This window comes from Oncorhynchus tshawytscha, linkage group LG02 (assembly GCF_018296145.1).
Source record: "Oncorhynchus tshawytscha isolate Ot180627B linkage group LG02, Otsh_v2.0, whole genome shotgun sequence".
Lineage (NCBI taxonomy): Eukaryota > Metazoa > Chordata > Actinopteri > Salmoniformes > Salmonidae > Oncorhynchus > Oncorhynchus tshawytscha.
Window position 1 is genome coordinate 34,578,908 of NC_056430.1, and position 15,439 is coordinate 34,594,346.

A 15,439-nucleotide genomic window follows, 5' to 3' on the forward strand; every position below is an offset into this window, starting at 1 on the left:
AACATTAAAACTAAGTAATATGCCCCCACCAACATTAGACAGCCAGACAGTAAATCAAATGAATGATGAGAGAATAGTCAGATTAACTGATAATGGACACAGACATGGTGGTGTAGCAGGATGATCGGAATACTGTTAACCAAGAGGTTGTGAATTCAAATCCCAAGTGAGGACATGTTGAATAGTATTTACTGTATAAATATATATGCACAATGTAATCATGTGTGTCAAATATTTAAGTTGTACATTAAAAGCACTGTGTGTGTGTGTGTGTGTGTGTGTGTGTGTGTGTGTGTGTGTGTGTGTGTTGGTGTCCCTATTCCTGCCAACAGACAAAAAGCTGTAAATATATTAGTAGTTCACCAATCAGGGCCTTGATGGGCTCTGCAACAGTAACAAGGGAGAGTGCTCGGGTAGATGTTTAGCGATTTCCGTTGGTGCTACTACGGTGGAGAGTCCAGACCAGGTTCTCCAAAAAGAAGGCGACTCAATTTCCACCCCATCGCCACACTTCCCAGAAGTCACATGTATCCCATCACAGGCGGAGACGTCGACTATGGAAACATATGTCTCCGAATCCCTGCTTCAGGGGTTGCATTCGGTCCTCCACTTCACCCGCCTCCTCGAGTTTCTTTTTTGTGAAGAAGGAGGGAGGTCTGCGCACGTGTATTGACTATTGAGGTCTCAACCAGATCACTGTTAGGTACAGTACCCGCTACCGCTCATAGCCACAGCGATTCAGTCAATGCATGGGGCGCACTTCTTCACCAAACTAGATCTCAGGAGCACTTACAACCTGGTGCGTATCCGGGAGGGAGACGAGTGGAAGACGGCTTTCAGTACTACCTCAGGGCATTGTGAGTAGCTCGTCATGCCATACGGGTTGATGAATGCTCCATCAGTCTTCCAAGCCTTTGTAGACGAGATTTTCTGGGATCTGCACGGGCAGGGTGTGGTGGTGTATATGGATGACATTCTGATTTACTCCGCTACACGCGCTGAGCATGTATCCCTGGTGCGCAGGGTGCTTGATCATCTGCTGGAGCATGACCTGTACGTCAAGGCTGAGAAATGCCTGTTCTTCCAACAGTCCGTCTCCTTCCTAGGGTACCGCATTTCCACCTCAGGGGTGGAGATGGAGAGTGACCACATTTCAGCCGTGCGTAATTGGCCGACTCCCACCACGGTAAAGGAGGTGCAGCTGTTTCTAGGGTTTGCCAATTACTACCGGAGGTTTATCCGGGGTTTTGGTCAGGTGGCGGATCCCATTACCTCACTGCTGAAGGGGGGACCGGTACGTTTGCAGTGGTCGGCTGAGGCCGTACAGGGCTTTTGGTCACCTGAGGGCTCTGTTTACCTCGGTTTCCGTGCTGGCTCATCCGGGTCCCTCTTTGGCGTTCATAGTGGAGGTGGACGTGTCCGAGGCTGGGACAGGAGCCATGCTCGGGTACGCCACCAAAGCTCCGCCCCGTTCCTTCTTCTCGAGGAAGCTCAGCCCGGTGGTTCGAAACTATGACGTGGCGGACCGGGAGCTGTTGGCTGTCGGCAAGGCTCTGAAGGCATGGAGACATTAGCTTGAGGGGGCTAAACACCCGTTGTGGACTGTTTTTCTAAGTCCCTCTGCCCAGTCTCCCTACGGCCCTACAGACTGCGGAGGCCTTGTTTACGCACGTCTTCCGGCACTACGGGGTGCCTGAGGACATAGTGTCTGATCGGGGTCCCCAGTTTACTTCAAGGGTCTGGAGGGCGTTCATGGAACGTCTGGGGGTCTCGATCAGCCTTACCTCAGGTTTTCACCCCGAGAGTAATGGGCAGGTGGAGAGTTAACCAGGATGTGGGTAGGTTTCAGAGGACTTATTGCCAGGATTGGCCAGGGGAGTGGGCTGTGTTCGTGCCATGGACAGAGATGGCCCAGAACTCGCTCCGCCACTCCTCTACTAACCTCTCCCCCTTCCAGTGTGTACTGGGGTATCAGCCAGTTCTGGCTCCTTGGGATCAGAGTCAGACCAAGGCTCCTGCGGTGGACGACTGGTCTCGACGCCGCTCATGTTCACCTTCAGCGCGCCGTGCTGTGCCAGAAAGCCAGCGCAGACCGCAGTGACGGGGGACCAGGTCTGGCTCTCGACCCGAAACCTGCTCCTCCGCCTGCCCTGCCGGACACCGGGTCCACGGTTTGTGGGGTCATTTAAAGTCCTGAGGAGACTGAGCGAGGTAAGTTACAGGTTACAGCTTCCCTGAGATTACCGTATTAACCCCTCGTTCCATGTGTCTCTCCTCAGGCCGGTGGTGGCTGGCCCGCTCCAGGAGTCTGAAGTGCGGGAGGTTCCTCCGCGCCGTCTGGACATCGAGGGGGCCCCGGCGTACTCCGTTAGATCCATACTGGATTCGAGACGTCGGGCGAGGGGCCTTCATTACCTTGTGGACTGGGAGGGGTATGGTCTGGAGAAGAAATGCTGGGTTCTGGTGGAGGATGTGTTAGACCCTTCAATGCTGCGGGAGTTCCACTGTCTACGTCCGGATCGCCCTGCACCTTGCCCTCCGGGTCTTCCCCGAGGCTGGAGCCGCACGTCAAGGGTGGGTACTGGAACGACTTCCACCGTTTCCTCTCCTTGTTCGGGCGGCGTTTGGCGGTCGGCGTCACCGGTCCTCTAGCCATCGTAAATCCACTTTTCATTTTCCATTTGTCTTGTCTTATTTTCCTACAGACCTGGTTTCTATTTCCCTCATTATTTGTTGTGTATTTAACACTCTGTTCCCCTCATGTCTTTGTGTGGAATTGTTTGTTGTAAGTGCTTGTGCACATGTTACTGGTGCGCGTCGGATTTTGTACCCATATTCTGTTGTATTTTTATGCCATTGGTTTTTGGATTAAACTGCTCCAGCTACTACCTAGTTCTGCTCTCCTGCATTTGACTTCCCTGACACCAGTTACGCACCCCTTTACAACATGGCAACTATGTTCTGTGTATGTTTGGTGTGATGTTGATGGAATATTCTCCTAACCCTCTTGAATATTTTTGCAACATTCCAATAAAATGTGTCAACAACATTGATATTGAATATTCTGAGAACATGGTAACCACGTTCTGGGTAAGTTCTGTTTGACATTAAGGGAATGGTCTCTTGGAAACAGTCCTTACACATTACTAGAACATTCCTATGAAAATGTTAGGTAATGACCTAATGAGACTCTTAAGGGAACATTTTTTTTTTTTTTACCTTTATTTAACTAGGCAAGTCAGTTAAGAACAAATTCTTATTTTCAATGATGGCCTAGGAACAGTGGGTTAACTGCCTGTTCAGGGGCAGAACGACAGATTTGTACCTTGTCAGCTCGGGGATTTGAACTTGCAACCTTTCAGTTTACTAGTCCAACACTCTAACCACTAGGCTACCCTGCCACCCATTCTCTGAAGTTGTGGGAACATTTGTTGTTAACTGGGTTAAACCTAATTGATCCAGTGTCGACCCCACTCTCCGAGGCTGTCTCAGGGGGAGTTGGGATATACAAAAGACACATTTTCAATTCACAATTGTGTAGTAATACACACGTGAAATAAGGCACACATATATAAGCACCTACCAAATTATTACTGTTAATATGACACTCACCTTTACAATCTCTCTACTTGATTTTCGCTCCCAATCTCCTCTCCCCACTCAATACTTAATCCCATCCCTGCTCACTGGCTCTCGGAGGGATTCCAGGCCCATTGAGTCCCATCATGATTAGCTGGCTGGGTGAATGGGAGATTAACTAAGAACTCAGAGATTTGTGTCAGCCTCTGAGATACTCCTCCTCCTCTCTCTCTCTCTATCTCTCTCTCTCTCTCTCCCTCTCTCCCAACATACACCATAGCACATATCAATAACTGTGTGTGTACTCTCTGATTGTGGATATTATCTTTCTGATCAAGTATATAGTAAATATTAGGTTTCTTACATAGATTTATACCCAACATGCATACAGATGTAAGATCTTAATTTGAGCCAGTTTGCTACAGCAGGAAAATAATCCTACAGCAACTGATAATATGAATTATTATGTTGATTATAGCTAATAGAAATGTTTGTAGGCATTGATAGATTTTTTGTTACAAACTTTAGAAGCCTTTTTGAACCTCGAATACATTACAATTTGTGCTTACTTACAAGCCCTTAACCAACCATGCAGTTTTAAATAAATACCAAAAAAAAAGACTAATAATTGAAGAGCAGCAGTAAAATAACAATAGCGAGGCTATAAACAAGGGGCACCAGTACAGAGTCAATGTGCGGGGGTACCAGTTAGTCGAGGTCATTGAGGTAATATGTACATGTAGGTAGAGTTGTGAGAACGCAGTTAGTGACTTCAGCTCAGCGTTCAAAACCATAGTGTCCTCCAAGCTCATCACTAAGCTCAGGACCCTGGGGCTGAACACCTCCCTCCACATCTGGATCCTGGACTTCCAGGCAGGCTGCCCCCTGGTGGTGAGGGTAGGCAACAACAAATCCGCTACTTTGACCCTCAACATGTGGGGCTCTCAGGGGTGCGTGCTTAGTCCCCTCCTGTACTCCCTGTTCACCCACAACTGTGTGGTCGCGCATGACTCCAACACCATCATTACGTTTTCTGACGACACAACTGTGGTAGGCATGATCAACAACGACGATGAGACAGCCTGTAGGGAGGAGGTCAGTGACCTGGCAGTGTGGTGCCAGGATAACAACCTTTCCCTCAACATCAGCAAGACAAAGGAGCTGATCGCGGACTACAGGAAACGGATCCATATCGACGGGGCTGTAATTGAGCGGGTCGAGAGCTTCAAATTCCTTTGTGTCACATCACTAAATAACATGGTCCACACACACCAACACAATCGTGAAGAAGGCATGACAATGCCTCTTCTCCCTCAGGAGGCTAAAAAGATTAGGCATGGGCCTTCAGATCCTCAAAAATGTATACAGTTAACCTCTTGGATTTAAGGGGCGCTATTTAAATTTTTGGATGAAAAACGTTCCCGTTTTAAACAAGATATTTTGTCACGAAAAGATGCTCGACTATGCATATAATTGACAGCTTTGGAAAGAAGACACTCTGACATTTCCAAAACTGCAAAGATATTGTCTGTGAGTGCCACAGAACTGTTGTTACAGGCAAAACCCAGATAAAAATCCAACCAGGAAGTGCCGCATTTTTTAAAACCGCCTCATGCCAATGACTCCTTATATGGCTGTGAATGAGCTAGGAATGAGCTTACGTTTTCAACGTATTCCCCAAGGTTTCCACAGCATTGTGACGTCTTTTTAGGCATTTCCATTGAAGAATGGCTGTAAGGGACCATATATAGCATGTGGTCACATGGTGTCTCCCGCAGAAAACCTTGCATAAAATACTGAGGTAGCCATTTTTCCAATCGCTTCTTATGAGAAACCAATTGCCTCGACGGATATATTATCGAATATATATGTTAAAAACACCTTGAGGATGGATCCTAAACAACGTTTGCTGTGTTTCTGTCAATATTATGGAGCAAATTTTGAAAAAAGTTTGGCGTTATAGTTGTAGCATTTTCCAGGCGAATGCTCAGCCAAGCATGATGAAGAAACGGGAGGTATTTATAATATTTTTGGAAAAAGGGAACATTTGCTATCTAACTGGGAGTCTCTTGAGTGAAAGCATCTGAAGTTCTTCAAAGGTAAATTATAATTTGGTTGCTTTTCTTATTTTCGTGAAAATGTTGCCTGCTGCCAGCAGAGCCTAGCATAGCATTATGCCATGATAAACTTACACAAATGCTTGTCTAGCGTTGGCTGTAACGCATATTTTGAAAATCTGAGATGACAGTGTTGTTAACAAAAGGCTAAGCTTGTGTTTGAATATATTTATTTCATTTAATTTGCGATTTTCATGAATAGGAAAAGTTTCTAGGGGTATTTATGTCCGTTGCGTTATGCTAATGCGTTTGAGGCTATGATTACGCTCCCGGATACGGGTTTGCTCGTCGCAAGAGGATTTATACCATTGTATGCATCTTGACTGGCTTCTTCATCGCTTGGTAAACTATTAGTGGATTTGGCTATTTCAGCCACACCAGTTGCTGACAGGTGTATAAAATCTAGCACACAGCCATGCAATCTCCAGAGACAAACATTGGCAGTAAAATGGCCTTACTGAAGATCTCAGTGAATTTCAACGTGGCACCTGCAAAGGATGCCACCTTTCCAATAAATCATTTCATCAAATTTCTGCCCTGCTAGAGCTGCTCCGGGCAACTCTAAGTACTGTTATTTTGAAGTGATAAAGTCTCGGAGCAGCAACGGCTCAGCCGCGAAGTGGTAGGCCACACAAGTTCACAAAACAGGACCACCCAGTGCTGAAGCACGTAACGTGTAAAAATTGTGTCTCTTCGGTTGCAGCACTCACTACAGAGTTCCAAACTGCCTCTGGAAGCAACGTCAGCACAATAACTGTTCTTCGGGAGCTTCATGAAATGGGTTTCCATGGCAGAGCAGCCGCACTTATGCCTAAGATCACCATGCACAATGCTAAGCGTCGGCTGGAGTGGTGTAAAGCTCGCCGCCATTGGACTCTGGAGCAGTGGAAACGCTTCACCATCTGGCAGTCCGAAGGACGAATCTGGGTTTCAACAGATTTCAGGAGAACGCTACCTGCCCGAATGCATAGTGCCAACTGTAAAATTTGGTGGAGGAGGAATAATGGTCTGGGGCTGTTTTTCATGGTTCGGGCTGACCCAGTGAAGGGAAATCGTAACACTACAGCATACAATGACATTCTAGATGATTATGTGCTTCCAATTTGTGGCAACAGTTTGGGGAAGGCCCTTTCTTGTTCCAGCATGACAATGTCCCCGTGCACAAAGCGAGGTCCATAAAGAAATTGTTTGTCGAGATCGATGTGGAAGAACTTGACTGCCTGCACAGAGCCCTAACCTCAACCCCATTGAACACCTTTGGGATGATATGGAATGTTGACTGCGAGCCAGGCCTAATCGCCGAACATCAGCGCCCGACCTCACTAATGCCTGTGGCTGAATGGAAGCAAATCCACGCAGCAATGTTTCAACATCTAGTGGAAAGCCTTCCCAGTAGAGTGGAGGCTGTTATAGCAGCAACTGGGGGACCAATATATTAATGCCCATGATTTTGGAATTACATGTTTGACGAGCAGGTGTCAACATTTTGCTTGGAATCCGTCCACAAGGCGCTACAGAGGGTAGTGTGTATGGCCCAGTACATCACTGAGACCGAAGCTCCCTGCCATCCAGGACCTTTATACCAGGCGGTGTCAGAGGAAGTCCCTAAAAATTGTCAAAGCCTAAAAATTGTCCAGCCACCCAAATCATAGACGTGGTCCCAGACAGAAAAAGCATCCTCTCCTGGCTCCCCGGCCCTATCTTCTCTTCTCTCCCTCTCTCTTCTCTTCATCACGTGGACGAGGAGAGAGATCATCACTGGGGAAACCATCCAGCTGGAAGTAAAACTCCCAGCGATGGGCCTCCACCATGGTTCAGCGCCGAGGACCCGACTACATCACATGCCATCGTACCAAATGGGTCTAGGGCTAGGCTAACCCCGCTGTTATAGGACTTGTGAGCACATGTTGCCAATGGTTTTAGGTTAAATTATTTCAAAAGCATTTATAGTTGAACAAAACAGCTGAGATAACTACCAGGACTTCACAAAATGAGAGATGTGTGCCATACCTCTAACTTAAAACCCAAAACAAAGCTCTGGCTCGGCTCAGACCTTTCTATTTGGAAAAAGAAATAGAGGGATCTGGCTCTGCTGAGGGTAACAAATTCAAAACGTTTAAAGTCACATCCTGATTCCTGACATTCCAGGAAGTGAATCCTGTCCAATGTGAGGGCTGTGTTCCCAAGCAGCTGTTCTAAATAGATTAGTACCTCTCCTCACCCCTGCTGCTGATGACACAATGAAGCCATTGAGATAGTAGAGGGGTAAGGGCATGTCTCGGAGTCTGGCCTACTTCTAGTTATAGCCCTGCCTAATGACACCCTGATCAATGCTGAGTTATGGAGCATGACTCTGGGTGTCCTCCATCAATGCTCTCCCTTAAGCACTTCCTCTGAGATATCTTCCACGAGCCCGCAAACACTGAGCTCATGGATGTTAAATTGTGACTTAACTTGTGACAGACACATGAGACAGACACATGAGCTTTACCGATGCAGTGGTGTAGAAGTCCAACAGAAGAATATGAAATAATTTTATGAAATAGAAAATATGGAATTGTGTGGTGGACCTGGAGGCATTCTCACTTTTCATCACTTTCTCTCCAGCCAATCTAAAAGTGTGTGAGTGCTGGGATTTCTAAGACTTGAAATCATGAGTTTTAAGCCCTGTTTTAAAACTGTTCAAAGATGGCCAAAGATCTTTGAGTCTATGCTCTTACAAATCCACACGGATGTCATGAACATTTCCAGAAAAAAAGATCACTTCACCTGCTTCAAACTGGTCAGCCAAAAAGTATTTTCTAACTACCTTCCTAACTCCTTAGCCTTGGTAGTTTAGACAATTTAAGAGACTACAGGTCATTTTTCCCTCCCAGTCTACGGTTTTACAAAGTACTTCAATGTACAAACAGAACTTCAAAAAGAGTTTGGCTTTCATGCCTGAGGATTTCTCCAATTCATCTGGACTACTGTGTCTGATCATACATACTAGGTTATTGCCCTGAGCTGTTCCTTATCATTCTGATATACTTTGAAATTGTGTTGAACAGGAGCACATAGTAAGCAGTGGCTGGATTCAGCTATGTGGGGAAACAAAAGTGAATAATGTTACAAGACATGTAATAACCACATCAATCGTAAAGCTGTCCAATGTCATTTCAAACACACATTTCTGACTTAGCTACAAGTAACCATCATATTAAGGTGAAAGTGTTGAGTGCAAAAAAACAAGTTGTTGAAGTTGATGTCCCATAATTTCATTATTTCAGAGTGACAGCAAATCACAGCATCAAAAAGTCTCTGGGGCTCAAATCTCTGCAGGGGAGCTTAGTCTTCCCTCACTGCATTGTGAGTTCAAAAATGTAAAATCTAATTCACTTCACGTTGACTTGTCATTCCAGCCGAGGTAAAGGAATACCTGTAGGCAGGAGGGGTATATATTACAAATGGATAATATTCTTTGATCCAATAATGTAGGAATAAAGTGAACCCCTCTACCTACTTACCAGGCCATTGACTCTCACACACCATAAAGAAGATTATACAAGGAGCTTTCAAGAGGCTAATGTAGTGCCCTTCGAGGCTCCTTTTACCCCGAAATGTGCCTTAGGTCTGTGTTTTTGTTCCAATTCACCCCTTAAAGCGAGCTAGCCTCCCACCCTCCTGTATTGAACTGTCAAGATTACCATTATAGAAGTGGAAAAGAAAATGTGACTGAAATCAGATTTATTTTTTGTAAGGAAAATAAAATAGTGCCAGTCAGCTATGCTATGGGAATGCATTGGAACTTTGGAAGTTATGCAAATCGATATGCACAATACAGTCCCTCAGTACTTTGAGACTGCTCCTAATATTGTAAATGAATGTCAAATGTTTAACTATATACGTTTGAACGTATTACTAAATGATCGGATTACATGATGACATGAACAGCACAAACCAAATGGACTTAAAGGGCATGTTACAAAGGCTCAAGACAGAAACCAGGTTTTAACTCTACTCTGGCCAAGCACCTCCTTTGCCACTCATCTCTCCTGACTCCACTCTGCTCATTAACACTCTTGACCATTTAAGCAGCAGTTCCTCCCTCCAGTCGTTCTTATTCCTGTTGATGAATGCATGGGGCAGCCAACTTGTTTTCCTTTCTATGATGTGTGTGTGTGCACGTGACTGAGAAGTGAGTACCTTTCATTATTAAAGAATATGTATAACTGTTAACATTCAGATCATTTTTAGTTGATGTTAAAGTTTATATTCCGCTGCCAAATTACTTAGTACAATTTCCTGTCAGTCCAGCATGTGGGATGCATTTATTATTTATCCCTTTTGCACGTGTCAGTCATGCGTGTATGTTAACATGTGTTTGTATCTCCCTCTTGTATTTCCCTCCTAAACCACATCTGACCACCTTACCCCATGTGCTCCTGTGTTTGTGTGCAATAAAACCCTACTACTTGGATTCCTGCTTCATCTCCTTTCATCTGCATTCTTCTCGCTGCGCCAATGTAGCACTTCGAACTAGTCAAACCCTCCTTAATACAGTCCTCCTTTTCAACAGGGCAATTATGCCACTTTTCAACCTCTAATTCATTATCTCCAGCACCATACCAGTGTTTATATGTGAAAACAGTGTTTCTGTTATCTCATTAAACATAAGGGTACTAAATAAATTCTTCTGACATCACAGGGTAGGATTAAAAGTAAGAAACTGATTTTTTCAAAACTTGCATCAAGTTTCTAGCCATAGGGAGGGTATTTTCTTGCTGGCCATGTCACTGCGAATCTTTTTGAAAATCACTGTTTTTAAAATGTCAACTTTTGATGTTTTCACATACAGTACCAGTCAAATGTTTGGACACTTACTCATTCCAGGGTTTTTCTTAATTTTTTACCATTTTCTACATTGTTGAATAGTTGTGAATACATCAAAACTATGAAATAACACATGGAATCATGTAGTAACCAAAAAAAAGTGTTAAACAAATCAAAATATATTTGAGATTCTTCAAAGTAGTCCCCCTTAACCTTAATGAAAGCTTTGTACACTTGGCATTCTCTTAACCAGCTTCACCTGGAATGCTTTCCCAACAGTTTTGAAGGAGTTCCCACATATGCTGAGCACTCGGCTGCTTTTCCTTCACACTGCCGTCCAACTCATCCCAAACCATCAATTGGGTTGAGGTCGGGTGATTGTGGAGGCCAGGTCATCTGATGCAGCACTCCGTCACTCTCCTTGTTCAAATAGCCCTGAGTGTTGGGTCATTGTCCTGTTTGAAAAACATGATAGTCGCACTAAGCACAAACCAGATGGGATGGCGTATTGCTGCAGAATGCTGTGGTAGCCATGCTGGTTAAGGGTTCCTTGAATTCTAAATAAATCAGTGTCACCAGCAAAGCACCATCACACCACCACCATACTTCACGGTGGGAACCACACATGCAGAGATCACACTACTCTGCGTCTCACAAAGACACGGTGGTTGGAACCAAATATCTAATTTGGACTCATCAGACCAAAGGACAGATTTCCACCGGTCTAATGTCCATTGCTCGTTTTTCTTGGACCAACCAAGTCTCTTCTTATTGATATCCTTTAGTAGTAGTTTGTTTTCAGCAATTGAACCATGAAGGCCTGAGTCACGCTGTCTTTGAACAGTTGATGTTGATGTCTGTTACTTGAAGTCTGTGAAGCATTTATTTGGGTTACAATTTCTGAGGTGCAGTTAACTCTAATGAACTTATCCTCTGCAGCAGAGGTAACTCTGGGTCTTCCTTTCCTGTGGCGGTCCTCATGAGAGCCAGTTTCATCATAGCGCTTGATGTTTGTTTGCGACTGCACTTGAAGAATCTTTCAAAGTTATTAATTGTCCACATTGACTGACCAAATAGGGCTATCGACTGTATACCACCCCTACCTTGTCACAACACAACTGATTGGTTCAATCGCATTAAGGAAAACAATTCCACAAATTAACAAGGCACACCTGTTAATTGAAATGTATTCCAGGTGACTACCTCATGAAGCTGGTTGAGAGAATGCCAAGAGTGTGCAAAGTTGTCATCAAGGCAAAGGGTGGCTACTTTGAAGAATCTCAAATATAAAATATATTTAGATTTGTTTAACACTTTTTGGTTGTGTTATTTCATAGTTTTGATGTAGAATGTAGAAAATAGTATAAATAAATAAAAACTCTGGAATGAGTAGGTGTATCCAAACTTTTGACTGGTACTGTATATTAAATGAGATGAAAAGAACTCATCGGCCAAGAGTAATTTCACATGGATAATGGCTCAATGAGAAAACGATTACACTTGTATCTCTCACTAGCTCTGAACAAACCCACTGACTGCTGCCTGTATTGCTGAGATACACAGAGTCATGTTCAGTCAGACATGACACTCAAAGGATAAATCAATCCTCAACCCATAAGTCTACGATAAAAATATATGCTAAGTTACACTCACTCAAAAAATACCTTCCATAAAACACACTTGTGTGATTCTGCAGTTCAGAGCACACAGCTCTGGCTGGAGCATCAGTCCAATCTAACTGTGAACCAGTGCTCTGGAGTGGGGGTGGAGGTTTGAAGGGAGAGAGTGAGCCAGAGCACGACTCACTGACAGGCCAGCGCTCATTCAATATATCAACAGTACAGTCCTGACAGGCTGACAGAACAGGAAATCTCACCTGCTCCCTCCTGTCAGCTCCAGCAGACACAATAGTCTCAACTGCTGCCCTCCCTACAAATAGCCCACAGAAGGGGCTCTGCACTCTGCAGATTCTCAGCAACCCAGGTGTCTCTAGGAATGCTTGTTACCTGTATAGTGCAGAGTGACACAGAGTTAGTGCGTGGGGGTGTAGGCCTACATACAACAACCAACATGCTAGATAAAAACTTGCTTCTAAATGCACTATAGCCTTTGTCACTTGAGGCATTTGGAACTAAAGGGGCCCGATTTTCAAAGGGCAAATGAAAACAATATTGGACTAGCCTATATGATAATACAGTTAGGCCTAAGATTTACTGAACAAAAATATAAACGCAACATGCAACAATTTCAAAGATTTTACTGAGTTACAGTTCATATAAGGAAATGTGTCAATTGAAATAAATTCATTAGGCCCTAATATATGGATTTCACATGACTGGGAATGCAAATATGCATCTATTGGATCAGAAAACCAGTCAGTATCTGGTGTGACCACCATTTGCCTCATGCAGCGCGACACATCTCCTTCACATTCAGTTGATCAGGCTGTTGGTTGTGGCCTGTGGAATGTTGTCCCACTCATCTTCAATGGCTGTGCGAAGTTGCTGGATATTTTAGTGGGAACTGGATCACAATGTCGTACACGTCGATCCAGAGCATCCCAAACAGGCTCAATGGGTGACATGTCTGGTGAGTATGCAGGCCATGAAAGACTATGGAAATGTTCAGCTTTCAGGAATTGTGTATAGATCCTTGCGACATGGAGTTGTGCATGATATGATCAAACTGAAACATGAGGTGATTGCGGCAGATGAACGGCACAACAAGGATCTCGTCAGGATCTCGTCAGTGTATCTCTGTGCATTTAAATTGCCTTCGATAAAATGCAATTGTGTTCGTTGTCCATAGCTTATGCCTGCCCATACCATAACCCCACCTCCACCATGGGGCAGACTGTTTACAACATTGACATCAGCAAACCACTCACCCACACAATGCCATACACATGGTTTGCGGTTGTGAGGCCGGTTGGACGTACTGCCAAATGCCTAAAACAACATTGGAGTCAGCTTATGGTAGAGAAATTAACATAAAATGATCTGACAACAGCTCTGGTGGGCATTCCTGCAGTCAGCATGCCAATTGCACACTCCCTCAAAACTTGATCTGTGCATTGTGTTGTGTGACAAAACGGCACAATGTTATTAACCCCAGCACAAGGTGCACCTGTGTAATGATCATGCTGTTTAATCAGCTTCTGATATGCCACACTTGTCAGGTGGGTGGATTATCTTGGCAAAGAAGAAATGCTCACTAACAGGGATGTAAACAAATTTGTGCAGAAAATGTGAGAGAAATACGCTTTTTGTGCACATGAAACATTTCTGGGATATTTTATTTCAGCTCATGAAACATGGGACCAACACTTTACATGTTATGTTTATATTTTTGTTCAGTGTAGTATATATGCCACGTTTAAGTGTTAAGCGAAAAGGGGGATAACATATTAATAAGAATGCCCAAGAATCTATAGATGTTGAAGAACTGTGGCAAATACACCACATGCTGGATAGTAACATAAACTGACGGTGAGTATAGTCTAGCCTACTCTAGAGAACCAGTAACATGTTTTTACTTAAATTACTTTGTGAAATTGTAGATGACCAACGTATGACCAGACCAGAGTGCAGTTCAAGTTATCAACTGGATCAGCGCTCACTGAGACCCGTTACTTCAGTCATATATAACACCAATTTAACAATAATGTAACAACGTAACTATAATGTAACAGTATTCTTTATGAGAAATTAACTCGAGAAGATAGGCTGTCTTAAATTTCCGAAATAAATTCACAGTATTATTTTTATTCGAGCTACAATGCATGCCATGACTCTTGATGGCAACACTATTCTATAAAACTGTCTGATAGCCATATTGGATATGGTTTCAGTCGACCACAAAGGGAATGAAGGGATGAATAGCCGACTATGTAAAGACATTGCACTGAATATTGACGGTGAATAATACTCTTACCAGAGATAACTAGTGTGCCAATGTGAACTCAGTCCGAATATCTCCACACGAATCTTGCATCTGCTTCTTTGCTGTTTTTTCTTTGTCTTGTGGCTCTTCACTCCGTTACCTGTTATACGGCAATCAATATTTTATGAGATCCGTGTGCGCTCCTTCTCAATTGCTGTGTAAATGTAATATGTTCACTATAAAAATGTAGCTCATAATCTATTGAATGTGGGATGTTGAGCGTGTCCAGGTTCCGCCTACTGCATGCAACCTCCAATCAATTGGTTCTATTGTGCGGTTCCAGAGCGCGCGTGGAGCGTTTTTTCACGCGGCACGCGCTCTCTTGGAGCGCAACAAAATTACATGTACTAGTCTGTTACATGGCAGCTTACATTTCTTCGTTCTTCACTTTAATTTTACGTTGAGTAAAACTATGCAGAAATCATTATATCCATGATTGCCTGTTGCATGTAGCACCATATTTGTAATGATTGTTTGGTATTAAACAAACATTTATATTTTCTCAACGTGTAGACTTAAGACAAAAGATGCATGATTAAATAACTATCATAGAGCATAGACAATTTACCCAATAATATGGAAGGAAGCATATCACACAAAATAGACAGTGTTTTCTTTAAAGTATTGTCGTTTATTTGGCCCTTTCATTCCTGTTCAAGGCGAAATGAGTCGCCACTTGCAGTGACCTGCTTTGAAGCAGCTTCCACAGTGATGCCATGCAGAAGCAGGTTTCAAGTTTCTCTTTTTTTACACACACCATTTCTGGGTCATTGACTGTCAGCTTATGAATAGGATGAGGATTGTGATGCTCTGGCATTTATCTACAAAGGCTCACAGACTCATCATCACGGGTATAGGATACATTCAGTGTGTGAATGATTAATTGGAGTAGGGACACATGACTCTATGGACACCAGAATTACAGCTGCAATATGTTACTCACTCGTGCACTACACATAGCCTACAAATACCATGCTCAAACAAGCTTT

The 15,439-nt window shown here is 43.8% G+C and overlaps 1 protein-coding gene across 4 annotated transcripts in view; it reads right to left on the reverse strand.

Moving 5' to 3' along the window:
* The window catches only part of LOC112217189 (sodium-coupled neutral amino acid transporter 3), a 67,777-nt gene extending 53,063 nt beyond the window's left edge, over nt 1-14,714 (reverse strand). The window contains exons 1-2 of one of the 4 annotated variants that reach the window (XM_042297224.1): nt 14,442-14,714; nt 12,385-12,514 (exon numbers count right to left, since the gene is read on the reverse strand). The gene's annotated coding sequence lies outside the window, so the exon portion shown is untranslated. Of the gene's footprint in view, nt 1-3,612; nt 3,755-12,384; nt 12,515-14,441 lie in introns of those variants that run through there. The other 3 variants (XM_042297233.1, XM_024377475.2, XM_042297230.1) reach the window with 3 other exon arrangements.
* Nucleotides 14,715-15,439: the final 725 nt, after the last annotated feature.